At 43.5% G+C, this 16,725-nt stretch overlaps 1 long non-coding RNA gene across 1 annotated transcript in view; it reads left to right on the top strand.

Moving 5' to 3' along the window:
- The first annotated feature begins 1,655 nt into the window (after positions 1–1,655).
- The window catches only part of LOC115275708, a 31,297-nt gene continuing 16,227 nt past the window's right edge, over positions 1,656–16,725 (top strand). Inside the window, exons 1-2 of the long non-coding RNA XR_003901702.1 lie at positions 1,656–1,673; positions 9,864–10,129. This is a non-coding gene — a long non-coding RNA (uncharacterized LOC115275708). The remainder of the gene's footprint in view (positions 1,674–9,863; positions 10,130–16,725) is intronic.

Raw genomic sequence — 16,725 nt, 5'->3', positions numbered from 1 at the left:
ATATTTTTTTGTTGCGTAAGAGTCTAACATTCATTCTATTTGCTGGAAAGAAATTAACAAGGAACTTGCTTTTTATACCATCTGAGCTCTTCTGCCATCCAGTCCTTCCTGATTACTGATACAAGGACTCAGTCATGTTACTTCAGGCTTTCAGGCCTGTGCTCCCCTGGTCGGTAGGACGTGCTTCTCCCCTCTGAGCAGTAAAGAAACCGAGGCTTAGATGGATAAAATGATTTGCTGAAACTCACTCAGATGTTAAGTGGGAGAGGTCATTTATATGTTCAAATGGGTGAGAGATGGGTTTAGCAAAGAGGCGGTATGGAGGAGGGGACAGAATTGCACTGGACGTTGGGAGACCTGTGTTAGCCATGACTCCATACTTGCTGTAGGACTTTAGGCAAGTCGCCACACTTCTCTGGGCCTCAGTTTCCACATGTTAAGTGAAAGAATTGTAGGAGAGTGCTTTCAGTCCCGATGCTCTATGACTCTAGGCAAGAATACACACACACACACACACACACACACACACACACACACACACAGAGTAAAACCTTGGATTGCGAATAACTTGTTCTGAGAGTGTTATGCAAGACAAGCAAACATTTCTAACAAATTTTAACTTATAAACGAGCAATGTCTTGCAATACAAATAATATGTGACACTGAATGTCACATGATCACAACTGACCCAGTGGTTCTTGAAACTTGCTTTGATATATGAGTGCTTTGGATTACAAGCATCTTTCAGGAACGAATTATGCTTGCAAACCAAAGTTTAAACTCAAGTGATTTATTAAGACTTCAGGAACAACCAAGAAGGCAGGAGGCACCACCCTCCATCACCTCTTGCCCCTTTATGCTACATTTTGTTTGGGGCCAAACAGGCTGGAGGGAGACCCAACTTTGTCAGCAATGCTGAGGGGAGAAGACACTCAAGTAATTAGCTAGGATGTGGAAATTAGAGTGTGAGATAGTACAGGGGAAGGGAAAACCCCAGAGAGAGCACCATAACTTCCCACCTCCAACATCCCTGAGATGCCACCTGGGATGCTTCTGCTAGCTGTGCAATTTTGATGGTGAGGTTGGTTTTCACTGGCAGTTATACGTACCCAGGAAATGACCTGATTTCCTTCTAATTCCTGCTCCCAGTGGTCTGGTGGGTTCTTCCCAGGAGACAAAGGGCCTGAACTTAACATCAGGAGTTCCAAATCTACCAACCTACCTAGTCACTGTGTCTCTGGGCTGCTGGGAGAATTGAAGGTCATATTTTACTCAAGTGGCAATGAAGGCTCCATGTATTCCATGGACTCCATGTAATTTAACTTCCATGTACCCAGACCTGAGCCTGATGCTTTGGTCCCTTGCAACCCCTACTGTGGTCTGTAGACCAGTAACCTCGGTTTTTCCTGGGAGCTCATTATAAATGCAGAATCTGCTGATTCATGAACACACTCAAGTGTGAGGAGCTCTACTGCAGAAACCATAGGTCCTCCCCACAGGGCTGAGGGCCCATTCAGAGCCAGGCCCCTTCTAGATCTCCCTCTGGAATTCTCCATCTTGGATTTCCTGCCCAAATGGACCAACCTTGCATCCAGACCTGAAATGGCCTCTTCTGTAAGACTTTTGCACCTCTGGCCAAGAAGTGCTGTGGGAGTGGCAAAGGCGCTCTTGGGGTGAGGTAGACTTTGGGCATGGGGGCTTGAAAGTCTATACTTGTGTGCACAAGACCCTCACAGTGCAGGATGGAGTCAGGGGGCAGGAGAGGGTGGAAAGAAAAGGAGCAGGTACTGTGGGCAGCAGGACTCCTCTTTCACTTGTCCTAGGTCCTTCAATTGTCAGAGATAGGCCTATGTGATTTTTATGGAACAATGTTTCTAATTGTAGGTTGGATAGATATCTATGGCAGTCTATGATTCCATTCCATTCCTTTCTTTCTTTTTTTTTTTTTTTGGTTGTCAAATGATCTTTTATTGAAATATTTTCCTTTGTAGATTTTTATTTTGAGAGAAAGAGTGAACCAGGGAAGGGCAGAGAGAGAGAGAGAGAGGGAGAGAGAGAATCCCAAGCAGGCTCCATGTCCAGCACAGAGCCCAATGTGGGGCTTGATCCCATGACCATGAGATCATGACCTGAGCCAAAACCAAGAGTTTGGACACTCAATTGACTGAGCCATTGAGGCACCTTTCCTTTGTAGTTTTTAACTAGCTGGGCATTCCACTGCACCACTGTTGATGTCATCTATGATGTCATAAGGGTGGCAGCCATCAACATTGCAGCCCACAGATTGGGGCAGACCCCAGATTTCCTTAATGGTTCCAAAGAGTTCTCTGGCTAAAGATAGGTGCTGCGTCTGTTGGGCAATGTCGACAATCTCATCAAAAGTGATATTTCTGGATCACCTGGGCGGCTCAGTCAGTTAAGTAACTGACTTTTGATTTTGGCTCAGGTAATGATCTCACAGTTCAGAATCGAGGCCCCTGTGGGGCTCTGTGTTGACAGCATGGTGCCTGCTTGGCATTCTCTCTTCCTCTCTCTCTCTGCCCATCCCCCACTCATGTGTGCACGCACATGCTCTCTCACTCTCTTTCAAAATAAATAAATAAACATTTTTTTAAAAAGTGATTTTTCCACTGTGTTTAATGTTTCTTTCTGTCTCCTGAGAGTTCCTTGAGGGCTCTGATAATCAGGTCAGATGCAGAAAGCACCACTTCAATTTGGGCTTGATGGTCTGAATGGTCAGTTTCACTATAATCCTCAGACCCTTCTAATCACTGGTTGCCTTGGTGATGTTATCACCAGCCTTTTTTGGAGACAGACCCAACGGACCAATCTTCAGGGCCAAGGCAGACACGGCACCAACTTCCCCACCAGTGCACCTCAGGTATATGACTTTGATCTCCTTGGTGTTAAACTTAGGCAGCATGGTGGAGGCAACTGGTATCCTAGATTCTGGATGACTAAAGACAATTGCACCTTTGCCTCCTCTAAGCCAAAAGCCCAAAGTATGATTCCACTCTTAAAGTGGGAGTAGGTAAAACGTTTCTTTGAGGAAAGTAGAATTGGAGCTGGGCTTTGATGGATGAGTAGGAGTTCAATAGGGAGAGACTGAGGGGGATAGGACATATGAGCAAAGATGTGGAGGAAGGGAAGTGTGAGGCATTTGTGGAGAAAGATCTACTTTATGCTGGAGTGTCTTCAGTGTGGGACCGGATCATGCAGGTGAGGACTTTGGTGAGTCCTCTAAGGTAATGAGAAGGGAAGCTGCCAGTAAGAGCAGTATTTAAGGAGGAGTTTCAAATGGAAGAATGGGGAGTAAGTTGGAGGAGGAGAGAATATCAGTGTGGAGATCTATGTTTGACCTGATTTGAAGCAGAAACAGTGGGAACAAGATGCAGAGTGGACTCCAGGGACATCAGGCAGATATCTGCCAGGACTTGGTGAGCAATTGGATGGAGGCACAGTGTGAGTGAACAAGAGATGTCCTAAGTCCTTAAGCTGCCATAACCGAGGAAGGTACCCTCACAAAGGAAGGAGATGTTGAGGCTGAGGTTCCCAGAGCAGGGGTGGGGGAGGCCCCCAGGTTGGGAGCTCCAGAGTGGCCCAGTTGGGGATAGACTTGGAAGCCATCAGCAGATAGATAGCCAAAGGAGGGATGATAACATGAAAGGAGTGGGTGGGGGGAAGACTGAGAGAGCAGAGGAGAAGACTGTCCATCAGTCTGCACTGACAGATGCTAAGAAACAAGAGTCTGGGAGGTCATTGGCAAAACCTGACCTCTCTTGTATTAGGGCACTGAAGAGGCCTCTAGTGCCACAATGACCACCTTCACCTCCCTGGGGAGGATACCAGACTGGTCACAGAGGGGCACTTGTGATCTCTTGAGGGGGCTTGGGAGAGGGTGACTTGGAGGCATAGGTGCAGTTAATAGCCTCCCCCTGCCCCAGAAACCATTAGGGCTCTTTTGGCTACAAGCCACTGGAAACCCTCCCAAAGTGAATGTATTGGCTCCTGTAGCTGGATATAGGACTCAAATGTTGTGAGGATGCACATCTTCCTTTCTTTCTACCTACCTTCCTTCCTTCCTTTCTCACTCTCACTCTTGCTCTCTTTGTCTCTCACTTCTTCCTCTTCAAGGTTGACTCATTTTCTAACAGGCTTTTCCCTTTGGTTCTCAAGATGACTTTTTGCAGTGCTTGGGGCTATATCCTTTCACATTCAGAGCAGAAAGGGACAAGAATCTTGCCCACCATTCCTAGCAGAAGTTATGATGTTCACTCTGATTGGACCATCTTAGTTAATGGCACTCCAACCCAATCACTGTGGCCCAAGGAATGCAATGCCCATTACTGGGCCAGGGGGGTAGAGGTCTACCCAGACAACCTAGACTAAGAGTGGGGACCCATGGGTTGTGCCTTTTGAAGAATGAATATTGTGGAAGCAAAAAATAAATGTCTATTCCATCTTCTTTTCCTAAGAGAATTCTCCTATAAGAAAGAAGGAAAAATTCCAACAGCATAAGCAAGTTAGCAGGGCAAAATGATAATTTTATTTTTTATTTTTTATTTATTTTTTAAAAATAAGGAACACACATGATATAATAGTTTAAAATATTTATTTAAAAGGAGGTGAGAAACCACTCTGAGTGTACAGGAAAACACCTGTATCTAGAACCACAGAATTGTATTTAGCTTTAAGCTTCCTGGTGGCAAAGCAAAAGAAACCCCAATAACTCACAGAGATCTTGTTGGCTGAGAGAACAGATGCACTGAGCACTAATTCACACCTGAATAAGGGATGTTGCATAATGAAATCACAACATACCTTGTTACTTTCTTTAATGTTTGTTTATTTTTGAGACAGAGAGAGCCAGCAGGGGAAGGGCAGAGAGAGAGGGAGACAGGAGACAGTATCCAAAGCAGACATTGTGCTGACAGCAGGGAGCCCAATGTGGGGCTTGAACTCCCAAACTCTGAGATCGTGACCTGAGCTGAAGTTGTATGCTTAGCAGACTGAGCCACCCAGGCGCCCCCGTACCTCATTAATTTTTATGTAAGATGCTGAATGTTCTTCTGTGGCTCCCCTTTATACATTTCCTCTTGCTAAGTGGACAGCATAGCATAGGCCAAAGATCAGGGGGATTTTGCAGACTCCATATCTTCTTTCTGCTGATTTATTTAGATCCAGGAATTAGGCTGAGAGAATCAGGTGAATGGCTGGGTCATCATCACTGGGTTCTCAGAGCTGGTTGGACCACTGGGGGCTCTTTCTGTATTGGAACATTAATGCAAATGGAAAGGTCTCATTTGTAATTAATCAAGCAGTAGTGAGAGCTAGTACAGGGAACTTGCATTGATTCCTAACACATCAAACAAAATGGCGCCCAGCAGCCAGCGAATGCAGCCTTGGAGAGGCTTGCCAAATTGGATTAGCAAACCAAATGTCAGTTTTAATGCCTGAGAGATGGACGAGGCACTTATTAAACAGTCCACAGGCAGGGATGTTTCGAGTACTTAATCAACCCTTCATTTCCCTCCTCCAGGGAACAGGGAAGCCTCAGTGCCACCCATCGTGAAAAATTACCAATCCCTGCAGGATCTCTCCCTGCCATTTTCACTGCAGAACGTGCATGCATTATAGTAAGAGCCCAAGGAAGACAATGTAAGGATACTTGGCTCAGGCAGTGGAAATTGCATAGGTCTGAGGGCAGGGGACCTGGCTGTAATCCCTGCTTTTCCTACCTCTCACTGTGAGGCCTCAGGTCTGTCATTCCCCTCTCTGGGTCTCAGTGCTCCCTTCAAGGCCTTCCCACCCTGACGAGCCTGAATCAGTTTTTTGAGGATGCTTATAGGAGGAGGCAGTGGGCAAAGAAACTTGTGTAGCCAGTGCTTCTCCTGGGGGAAGGACTTGCTCCATGGGAGAGAGGGGTGGGGTGCCATTCAATTTTCTCTTTGAGGTTTTAATTCAAACTCTGCCTTTAGGTTGGAAAGCCCCCTTCCATCCTTCATCCCTTTCCCTTCCTCTTTTCTCACTTAAGAGTCTTAAATTTTGAGTCAGGGAGCACCAAAAAGGCATTGGGGGCCCTCTGTTGGAGTCTTGGAGGCATCTCTCTGTATTCTCTGGCAAGGTCTCTTACAGGGTGGCTTTGGAGTGGGATTCCTCTCCCTTGCCCCCATTTCTCTTGCCCAAGGATGAAATCTTTGATGTAGTCCACTTTTCCCCTTACGGAGAAACAAGGGGTAGAGAGAAGGGTCCTGTGTTAGACCTTGCATCAAGGCCCATTACTGCTAGTAACATGGTGACTTGGACCTCAGTTGGCCCAGGCCCTTCCTGTACACTTTGGAAAACTGAGGCCCAGACATGGGAAGAGCTTTGCCCAAGATCCCAGGGTGAGTTTGCAGCAAATCCACGGCTGGTCTTCTTCAGTCACTCCTCCCCTTGGCTTACTTGCCTTAGCCCTGCCAGCCTAAGCCAGGGGTGGGGCCACCACCAGGCCTGGTCAGTAGAGGACACAGTCCAGTCCAGAGTGGTGCCCACCATTCCTAGGCTGTAGTCTGAGATCCCTTTTTTGTCACATGGGCGTTTCTTTTTCCAGGAAAGAAACTTTGCTCCCTTGTTTCCTATAATCAGAGCAAATACCCACTCCCAGCCCCCAGCATCAGGAGGCATAGTGGTGGAACCCACCAGTTTCCAGGTGGCTCTCTTTCACTTCAGGGAGGCCTGGCAAGCCTTCCCATGCCACTCCTTATTAAGACAGCCAAATACAAATATTAAACCAAGTATGATAAGTCTTTGGAAAAAACCCAACCAAACAAATCCTACAAACTTCTAGTTGAAATGTGGCCCCCATCACTCTAATCCATCTGTTATCCATCTGTGCTGTCTCTAATCCCACTTTTATCACCACACTTCAGTAGAACGTTTCTTTCAAGCTGGCCAAAACATTGTTTTCAGGGTCCAGCATTTTACCTGTGATGTTCCTGCTGATGGAGCCCTTCTCCTCACTCTCCATGGATGAGATGCCAGGCATGGCTTCCGCTATCAAGCCTCTCTGACTCTGAAAGAATGAGGGAAAAAATAGCTGGAAAGGGGAGTGAGGTAGTGCTCCCCTTAGGCTACAGCTGCCCCTCCTTCCCCATCAAAGGATCAAAGGGAGGGATGAGTTATTGCCTCAGCAGGGTTGGGGTGGTCCTGCCCTTCCTGGTAGGAACCGATTTCTTAACTGATTTATTTACTTCCTTGGCCCTTCCCTCATTTTTCTGATTAATAGTTTAGTTGGGGGTTCTGGGAAATTTATATCCAGTTGTTACCATAGCAACCAGCTCTCTTGCACAGGATACCACAGAAAATGCACTTGGGGTCTTCTGAAGGAGCTGATGTGTAAGGATCTCAGATGGGCAAGATGATGTTTGACTGATAGGAGTAAAAATTATGAGTAAGGGTATGTAATGGTCTCACCACAGCATAAATACGGAAGGACAGTTTTAGTGTCTTCCATCTCTCCTTTTCTTGTCTTTCTTTCCCTGGACATCTCTCCCCTTCAATGTTTCCCCCTAGGTCCCTGAAAGTTAGTTCCACACAGTACAAGGACAAGGAGTTCAGGGGAATCTCATTTCCTTTTGGCAAAAGGAAGAATTTGTAGCAGGCAGAACCATCTGAAGATGCAATTGTGGCAGCCTTGGGAAGTAATGATCTCTATCACTGGAGGTGTGTGAAAGGGGGCCTGTCAGAGGGCTCTAGAGAGGACTGCACAAAAGATTGAGTGAGTGATGGTATGCGTGCAATCTCAGGGTCCCTCCTGGCCCTGGGATGGGGGAGTTGAACTGAATCTGCTTGTGAACCAGTCTTGCCATTCTCCAATTAAATGGAACGTCGGAATTGGGCTCCCTGGGTGCCTGGGATGTCCATGTGTCCCCATAAACTCAATACCCAGTATCTTCCTGGCCCATAAGTGAATGAATGAATTCCTTAGGGTTTTATTAAATGCAGTGGGCACAATCTGTTGTTTGTGTTCTTTTATTATGATAACAAAGCCTACTTTTTAAAAAAATTTATTTTTGAGAAAGAGAGAGAGAGAAGCATGAACAGGGGAAGGGCAAAGAGAGAGGTAGAGACAGAGAATCCCAAGCAGGCTCCATCCTGTCAGTGCAGAGCCTGATGCAGGGCTCAATCCCACAAACCATGAGATCATGACCTGGGCTGAAATCAAGAGTGAATGCTTAACCGACTGAGCCACCCAGGTGCCCCAAACCTACTTTTTGAAACATGGCCAAATAACAACTTGAGCTGGAAGCAGAAAAAAATGATGTTGCTTATAAAACCTCCTCTCACATGATGGAGTCATTCCCTGAATTACAGATGAGGCATAAAAATGTTTGTTCCCTATAACCACATGGAAGCCATGTGGCATAGGGAAGGCTCTCCATGGACAAGTCCCTTTTCTCCCTATACCTCTGATTTGTCCTCTGTGAAACGGGAGTAATGGAAGTCATCAGGAATGAACAGCTGATGGGTAGAGATTGCCGATGGTATTGTGTCCAGAAAGATTCAGAAGTTGCTTCTGGGTTAGGTTGAAGAGTGTATGGTAATAGATTAGCAATGTCTGCCCTGGGCACCAGATGAGAGGAGGGGGCCTATGTGTTGTGTATTTGTCATCCTGCCCTAGGTGGTCTTGAAGAGCCCTGATGGTTCTAGATGCCAAGACTGAAGGCCACACCAACCATTCTAGGTCTCCTCAGTCATTCCTCTTTGCTGATGTTGGCTAAGCTGTTTTGCATGCTTGGGACCTTTGGTGGGACAACTGGGCTGACTCATTACCTCACCCTCCAATAGCCCTGTCTGGGCTTGTTCATATGGGGTGGGGACAAGGGTCCCAAAGGAGCATGTAACAGGGTACAAGGCCTCTTGAAGCTTAGGCTTGGAAGTAGCATAATACCACCTCTGCCATAGTCTATTGGTCAGAAATAGTCACGGTCTTCAGAGGTAGAAAAATAGACCCCACGTCTTGGGAAGAGCTGCAAAACCACATCTGCAAAACAGCATAGATACAGGAATGGAAATAACTGGGGCCATTTTTGCAACCATCTACCACAATTCCCGTTTAAACAAAAACCAGAGTCTTGAGTTGATTACCTGTGTGCCCCCATGAGTAAGTGGGGATGAATTCTGTTCTTTTCCACTGTCTGGTTCAAGTCTATTTTTAGATGTAGTCTAATAAAATGAATTTCACACCTGGGTTACTCACCCACTAACAAACACTTTGTTCTTATCAATGCCTGGAACAAACACCTAGGCGGCCTGGATTTGTAGTTCCATTACCTCCAAGCACAATAATTGTTAATTACTTGCTTTATTTGGTTCTGTTGCATTTGCCAATAGTCAATTACCTATGTTAGGTTTTCTTGTGATCAGTGGAGCTTATCCAATATTGCAGCTCAGCTCTGTTTTTGTCTCAGAGATGTCTTTTCCAAGAGAGTTAAAGAAAACCCTTGTTCACTTGTTTATTGAATATTAGCTTTTATCTGCTTATTTCAAAGTCTCCTTATTCACTGCTGCAAGCGCCAAAGTGCTCAGGCTGAGCTCTTAGAATCAAACAAAAGACTAAACATAAGCCCCCCCCACTTTGCCCCATCTGGCTAAGTCCCAGTATGTGGAACACAGGAAATAAATTGTGGGGTCCTAGGAGAGTTCCTTTAGTTCATGCCTGAATCTTGGAAACTGCCTTATCCCCCTTCAATCCACCCTCTGCATTGTGGCCAAGAGACCTAATGCAGAGATCTGATCACATTACCCAGGTTAAAGTGCATTGATGGACCCAGTTCTCCAGTCCTCCTTTTACCCATGCTCTGTGTCATATGATTTTGCAGGTGCATGCCTCTGAATCTGGACCAGGCCATGTGACTTCCTTTGGCCAACAGAGTGAGGTGGAAGCGCCCATGTGCCATTTCTGAGCCCAGGCCTCCTGACACCTTGCATGTCTCCTTTTGTACTTGTGCTTCTGCCATTGCCATGATCAAGACATTGCCCATGTTGGCCCCGTGGTCCCAGGAGGAAGAAAAGAGATTCATGAAGAGCCAAATAGCCTGCCTTATCAAAGGCCCACCAAAACTAGCACCCAGCTGACCTCGAATAGGTAAGTCATAAAAACTGTTTTATTTATTTATTATTATTATTTTTTTAAGATTTTATTTTTAGAGGTGCCTGGGTGGCTCAGTTGGTTAAGTGTCTGACTTCAGTTCAGGTCATGATCTCATCCATGGTTCATGAGTTTGATCCCTGCATCAGGCTCTGTGCTAACAGCTCAGAGCCTGGAGCCTGCTTCGAATTCTGTTTCCCTCTCTCACTGCCCCTGCCACCCATACACCCAACTTGCGCTCGCGCTCTCTCTCTCTCTCTCTCTCTCTCTCTCTCAAAAATTGATAAACTTTAAAAAAAGAATAAAAATAAAGATTTTATTTTTAAGTAATCTCTCCACCCAACATGAGGCTTGAACTTATCAATCCTGGGATCAAGAGTTACATGTTCCACTGACTGAGCCAGCCAGGTGCCCCAACACTGTTGTTTTAAACCATTGAGATTTGGGGTGGTTTATTATGTGGCAAAAGCTGATTCATCATTCTTGTGTGTAATCCCAGCATTGGTCCCCTGTACCATGAGGCATAACATCCAGGCAAAACCTTCTGGCATCTGGGCCCAGCTATTTTTTTGTCTTAAAGACTCCAGATTTCATTTTTCACTTTACACTTCAGTAATGACCCCAAATGACTTGCAGTGCCTCAAATGCATCATCCTGTCTCACATTTCTATGTCTCTGCACCAGTTGTGCCCTCTGCCTGGAATGCCATTCTCTTCTCCTTTGCTCACAAAACTCCTATTCATCTGTCTAAACCCAGCTCAGCCATTGTCTCTTTCAAGAAAATTCACTGTATTCTCCTCTCCCTTGTAGTAAATCATTCTCATTTCTGTGAAAGGTCTAGACTCATGTGTATGTCTGTTGTTACCATGTGATATGGTATTATGGTGTGGGTTCTTTTTATTTTGTTTTTTCCCATCTTTGCTTAAGGACAAGGGCAGCTTTAATTCATCAATGCATTCTTAGTGCCTCGAGCAGTGCCTGGTTCCAACAATGTTTGATGACTAAACGGAATGTTGGGATCCTTTCTTGCTGGGGAAATTATCCACGATAGGAAGATGGTCATTTCTTGCTCCCTTTCTTCCTCCTAAATGCAGGTGGTGGATTTGCTTACGTTGTATCCTTGCACTTTCTGTCTGATTCCAGTATAGGGGGTGCTCAAGGCTGAGTGAAAAAATGAGTCTTGGGTCCTGTGGATGCCCCGGCAGGGCTATGTGTCCCTCCAAGGCTGAATTTCTTCACCTCTATGCCCATGGGGCTGGCACCAAGCCTATAGATGAACAGTTTCAGAAAATACATTCATTCAAAATATTTATATTTCTGGAACATCCATTAAGTGCCAGGCACTGTTCTAGGTGCTGCAGATGTGTGGTGACCAGATAAACATGGGTCCCTGCGTTCCCAAGGCATGCATTCCAACGGGGAAGATAGGAAAGACAGTAAACAACTCAGTTAAATACAATGTCATTCTTGTTTCTTCCCATGGCTGGAGGAATTCTCTTTGCATTGGAAGTTATGTGTGTGAGTGTCCAACTTAAAAATTAGCCATTTGTAAAGAGTGTTTAGGAAGCTAGTGGATCTCAAAGAGATCGGTTAGTTGTTCTCCAGAAGAGTGAGCGCAGAGACACAAGTACAAGTTAGTGACAGCAGAACCTACGCCTGACCAGCCAGGGGTACACTGTGGGTGGTCAGGGACGTTTTATATATGAGCCCTACACTTGTTGAGATGAGCACTAGATGTTATATGGAAACCAACTTGACAATAAACTATAAAAGAAAAAAATAAATATGAGCCCCATTCCCAATAGCTCTAGGGCACATTGCAAATCGCAACCACTGATTTGCAAGCGAGCTATTTTTCAGTTGGACAACTTTATATATCATGCTCCAGGGTGAGCAGTAACAGAAATGTATTTAATTAATGATGTGGGGGAGGCCAACCAGTAAATAAATAATTACAAAGTGTGACAAGCACATTATGAAGGGACCTGAGATGAAATTGGGAGGAAGGCAGGGGCCTTGAGACTGTTGTAAATGCCTTGGATGTTATTGTGAGTGCATCGGAGACCAGGGGAGAGATGGGATCTGATTTAAAGAATATCACTTCCGCTGCCATTTTTATTTAATTGAATCAAATATTTCTGGAGAGCTTCCCAACAAATTGGCTTCTAGTTCTTGAAGCCATCACCTCCCCCTGCTGAATTTCAATACCACCTCCTAGAATTTAGGGCCCTAATTTTCCAAGGAGACAAACACTCAATTTTTTGTTTAGATTTGCATGAGAAAGAGACCTTAATTACTCTGATCTCTAACACCTCTGAGGAGCTGATTTGAGCTTTTCAGATGCAAAGAGTGTTAATTGGCTAAGAGGCCCAGCTGAGCTTACCACAACCACTTCCAAGAGGATGGGTGGGGGGGATGGAGCTGGGAGATGGGGAAGGTGGTTTGAGAGGATGGGGAAGGTAGTCAGAGAGGATGAGGAAAGTGGTCAGAGAGGACAGGGCATCTCACGTGGTCAGTGTCCTGGAGGTCTGCAGAAGGCAGTGGGGAGATCAACACCCAGCAGTTTTGCTGACTTCCCCTTTCAAGGCTCCTCTCACCTGCCCTTCAAGATCCAGTTCATCCCCACTTAATTCTGAAACTTCCCCCAACCCCACTCCCACCCCAGGATCTCCCCAACTGGGCAGCCAATGCCTCCCTGGGATCCTGGTTTCTAATTACAGCCCTTCTCACACTGCAGAGAATGGTCTGTTAACTGGGCTGCCCTTCCACTTGGAGGACGAAGACCCATCACCTACAGCTTGGCCTTCTTGCACAGCCCAAAGTGAGCACCCAGGAAATGTGAAACAAATGAGTAATAGAACTAATAGTAATAATAATAATGTGAATATAATTACAGAAGCCATCACTTATATAGGGCTTCCTGTGATTCTATGTTGTTTGGTCTTAAAGTTAGAAAACATTTAATCCTCTTCTCCAATTCCTGCCAGAGCAGATGTCCTGTATGAATCATTACTGATAGTTATAGATTTATTTGTGGGATTATTCTTATAAGAATAAGAAATCTGTTTTAATCACTGTACTATCCACAGTGCCTAGCTCAGTGTCTGACATATAAAGGCTCGATAAATATTTGTTGAATGAGTGAATGCTTGAGTACCTTCAACAATGGGGAGCTCACTATCTTCTGAGGCATCTTGGTCATTTTTAGCACCTTTTCCTGTTAGTTGTTCCTTCTATTGAAGCTATATTTCTTTCCATGGAGTGTTCATCTAGTCCTGACTCCTGGACTAACCCAAAGACAACTTCCCCCCATCTCCTGAAGCTGGAAGGCTATGACCTATAAATGTCTCTTCTTAACTCCCTCTGTTCTTTCCTGGGTACAGCACAGCCAGTTCCCTCCTCGTAATGACCTAGCATCCAGTCACTGCCTCGTCCTGGCCTTTCTCTATGGAACAGTCCAGATTGTCTAGTTCCCTCTCACAGTAAAGGCCTGATATATATGTGAAGATGGGACTGTCACCCCCCACATTTTGGGAGTTACATTTCGATTAATGCAATTCTTCCAATGCATTTACCTCTACTTTAAATGAAGAGACTAGGCACATACCCAATATGCAAGGTGGTTAGACTAAATGAAGTCTTTCCGTTTCAACAGAAACTGCTCATGGTGGGTATATGGATGTTCACTGAAAAACTTTTTCAGCAATTTGGTATGGAAATGTTTCATAATAAAAATGTTGGAAAGAGTAATTAAAATGGAATACTAAAAAAATTTTTTATTAACTCTAAAGAAGACAAAAGAAGAAAGAAAAGGAAAACAGGAGGAATAGAAAACAAATAACCAAATGGTCATCCTAAAGGCAGCCATATCAAGAATAATATTAAATGTAAATGAACTAAACATTTAAATTAAAGACAGAAATTTTGGGGCCACGTAAAAAGCAAGAGCTAATTATCTTCTCTACAACAATTATCTATCTCTACAACTGTCTATTTTCTATAGACACTGCTGTATACACTATGTAGAAGCACTAATCATAAGGAAGCTAAAGTGGCTTACTATATTAATATCAGATATCATACTTCAAGACAAGAGGTTTTATCAGACACAAAGAAGTAAGCTTCATATGAAAAGTGGGTCCATTTTTTGAGAGAACAAAATAGCTATAAATGTGAATGTGTGCAATAGAAGAGTTTCAAAATGCATGAAGTGAAAACTGACAGAACTAAATGGGGACAGAGGTAAATCTATAACCATAGTTTTGCTCTTGTGATAGTTGGTAGAATTATTATCACAAAAATAGTAAGGACATTAAAGAGCTCAACAACATTATCACACATTTTGACACCTAGTAACTACAGAATATTTATGTTTTTCAAGTGCCCATGGAATGTTTGCCAGGATAGACTATATACTGGGCAGAAAATAAACAAATGTTAATGAAGTTGAAAAGCTGAAAATATGCAGAGTGTGTCCTTTGATGACAATTAATGATAAATATAAAGCTATAGATTTAAATTCAATGAGCCTCAAGAACAAGAAACATGAAGGAAAGGATATCAAGACATATGATAATGTAATTGCTCAAAAGCATTAATAACGAGACACTTCAAAAAGCTGCAAGAGGCAAAAAAAAAACAAAAAACCCATATACAGAGGAACAAAAATGAAGGTAACAGCAGATTTCTTATCAGAAACAGTGCAAGCAAGGGGCACCTGGGTGGCTCAGTTGGTTAAAATGTCTGACTCTTGATTTCAGCTCAGGTCATGATCTCAGTCATGAGACTGAGCCCTACATCAGGCTCTGTGCTGGGTGTGGGCCTGCTTGGGATTCTCTCACTCTCTCTCTGCCCCTCCCCTGCTTGCAAGTGTGCACATGCTCTCTCTCTCCCAAAATAAATAAACAAAAAAGAAACAATGCAAGCAAGAAGATCATGAAGCCATACCTTTGATGTACTAAAAACTAAAAAAGCCTGCCAACCTAGAATTTTATATTTAGCAAAAATATTGTTTAAAACCAAAGACAAAGAGACTGTTTTAGACATAAAAACAGAAGGAATTCATTGTTAACACACCCATACAGAAAGAATGCTAAAGGAAGTTGATTAGACAGAAGGAAAATGACACCAGATGGAATTTTGATTCTTTAGGAAGTAATAAAAAGTATTAGAAATGCTATATATAAATATGAATATACATATATATTGTTAATGTTTATTTATTTTGAGAGAGAGAGAATGTATCACCTGGGGAGAGATACAGAGAGAGGGAGAAAGAGGATCCCAAGCTGGTTCCACATACAAGACAGAGCCCAACACAGGGCTCAATCAAAATGTGTAACAACATCATCACAAATGTTGGTAGTGGAAAAATGGGTATGTACTATTGTAAAGTTCTTATACTATATATGAAATGGTACAATATCACTTGAAGGTAGACTGTGATAAATTAAATATGTGTTTATAAACTCTACTGAAATAACAAAACAAAGGGAAAACAGTGATAGCTAATAAATCAACAAAGGTAAGAAATGGAATCATAATCAAAAGAAGTAAGAGAGGAGTACCTGGCTGGCTCAGTAGTAGAGGATGCGACTCTTGACCTCAGGGTCATAAGTTTGAGCCCCATGTTGGACGTAGAGTTTACTTAAAAATAATAATAGTAGTAAAGAGGCAAAGGACAAGGGAAAAGGGGAACAAAGAATAGTGGGATTAAATAGAAAACAGGTATCTAGATGATAGATTTAAACCTAACCGCATCTAGAAGCACATTAAATGTACAGGGTCTAAATGCCCAAATTATAAGACAGTGATCGCTAGATTACATAAAAAAGCAATTCCCAACTTATGCTGCCTATAAAAACCACATTTTATATATAAAGACACAGATAGGTTATAGTGGATGGATGGGAAAAAAACACATAATGCTAACACTAGTCAAAGAAAAGCTGGAGTGCTATAATAATACCAAAGTATATTTCAGAGTGAAGAATATTACCATAGGGGCACCTGGATGGTTTAGTTGGTTAGGTATCCAGCTTTGGCAGAGGTTATGATCTTGCGGTTCATGAGTTTGAACCCCGCGTCAGGCTCTGTGCTGACAGCTCAGAGCCTGGAACTTGCTTAGGATTCTGTGTCTCCATCTCTCTCTGCTCCTCCCCATCTCATGTTCTGTCTCTCTCTGTGTCTCAAAAATAAATAAACATAAAAAAAGAATATTACCAGAGATAAAAAACGTCATTTTATGATGCGATAAGGGGGCAGTGTTGAGTAATCAAGATAACATAATCCTAAATGTTATGTGCCTAATAATAAAGTTTGAAAATACATGAAGCCGAACTCATAGAACCAAAAGGAGAAATAGAAAAATACACAACTAGGATTTTAATAACCATCTCTCAAAAAATGGTAGAATAAGTAGACAGAAAACCAGTGAAAAATATGGAAGACTTGAACAATACTATCAAGCAACTTGTCCCGACTGGCAATTATTGAACACTCTTCCTAACACCAGCAAGGTATGCATTTTTTAAAAAATTAATGTTTATTTATTTATTTTTGAGAGAGAGAGAGAGAGAGAGTGAGCAAGCAGG

This window comes from Suricata suricatta, chromosome 13 (assembly GCF_006229205.1).
Source record: "Suricata suricatta isolate VVHF042 chromosome 13, meerkat_22Aug2017_6uvM2_HiC, whole genome shotgun sequence".
Taxonomy (NCBI): Eukaryota; Metazoa; Chordata; class Mammalia; order Carnivora; family Herpestidae; genus Suricata; species Suricata suricatta.
Note: the sequence above shows the minus strand (reverse complement) of the source record. Positions and strands in the feature narration are given on the sequence as shown.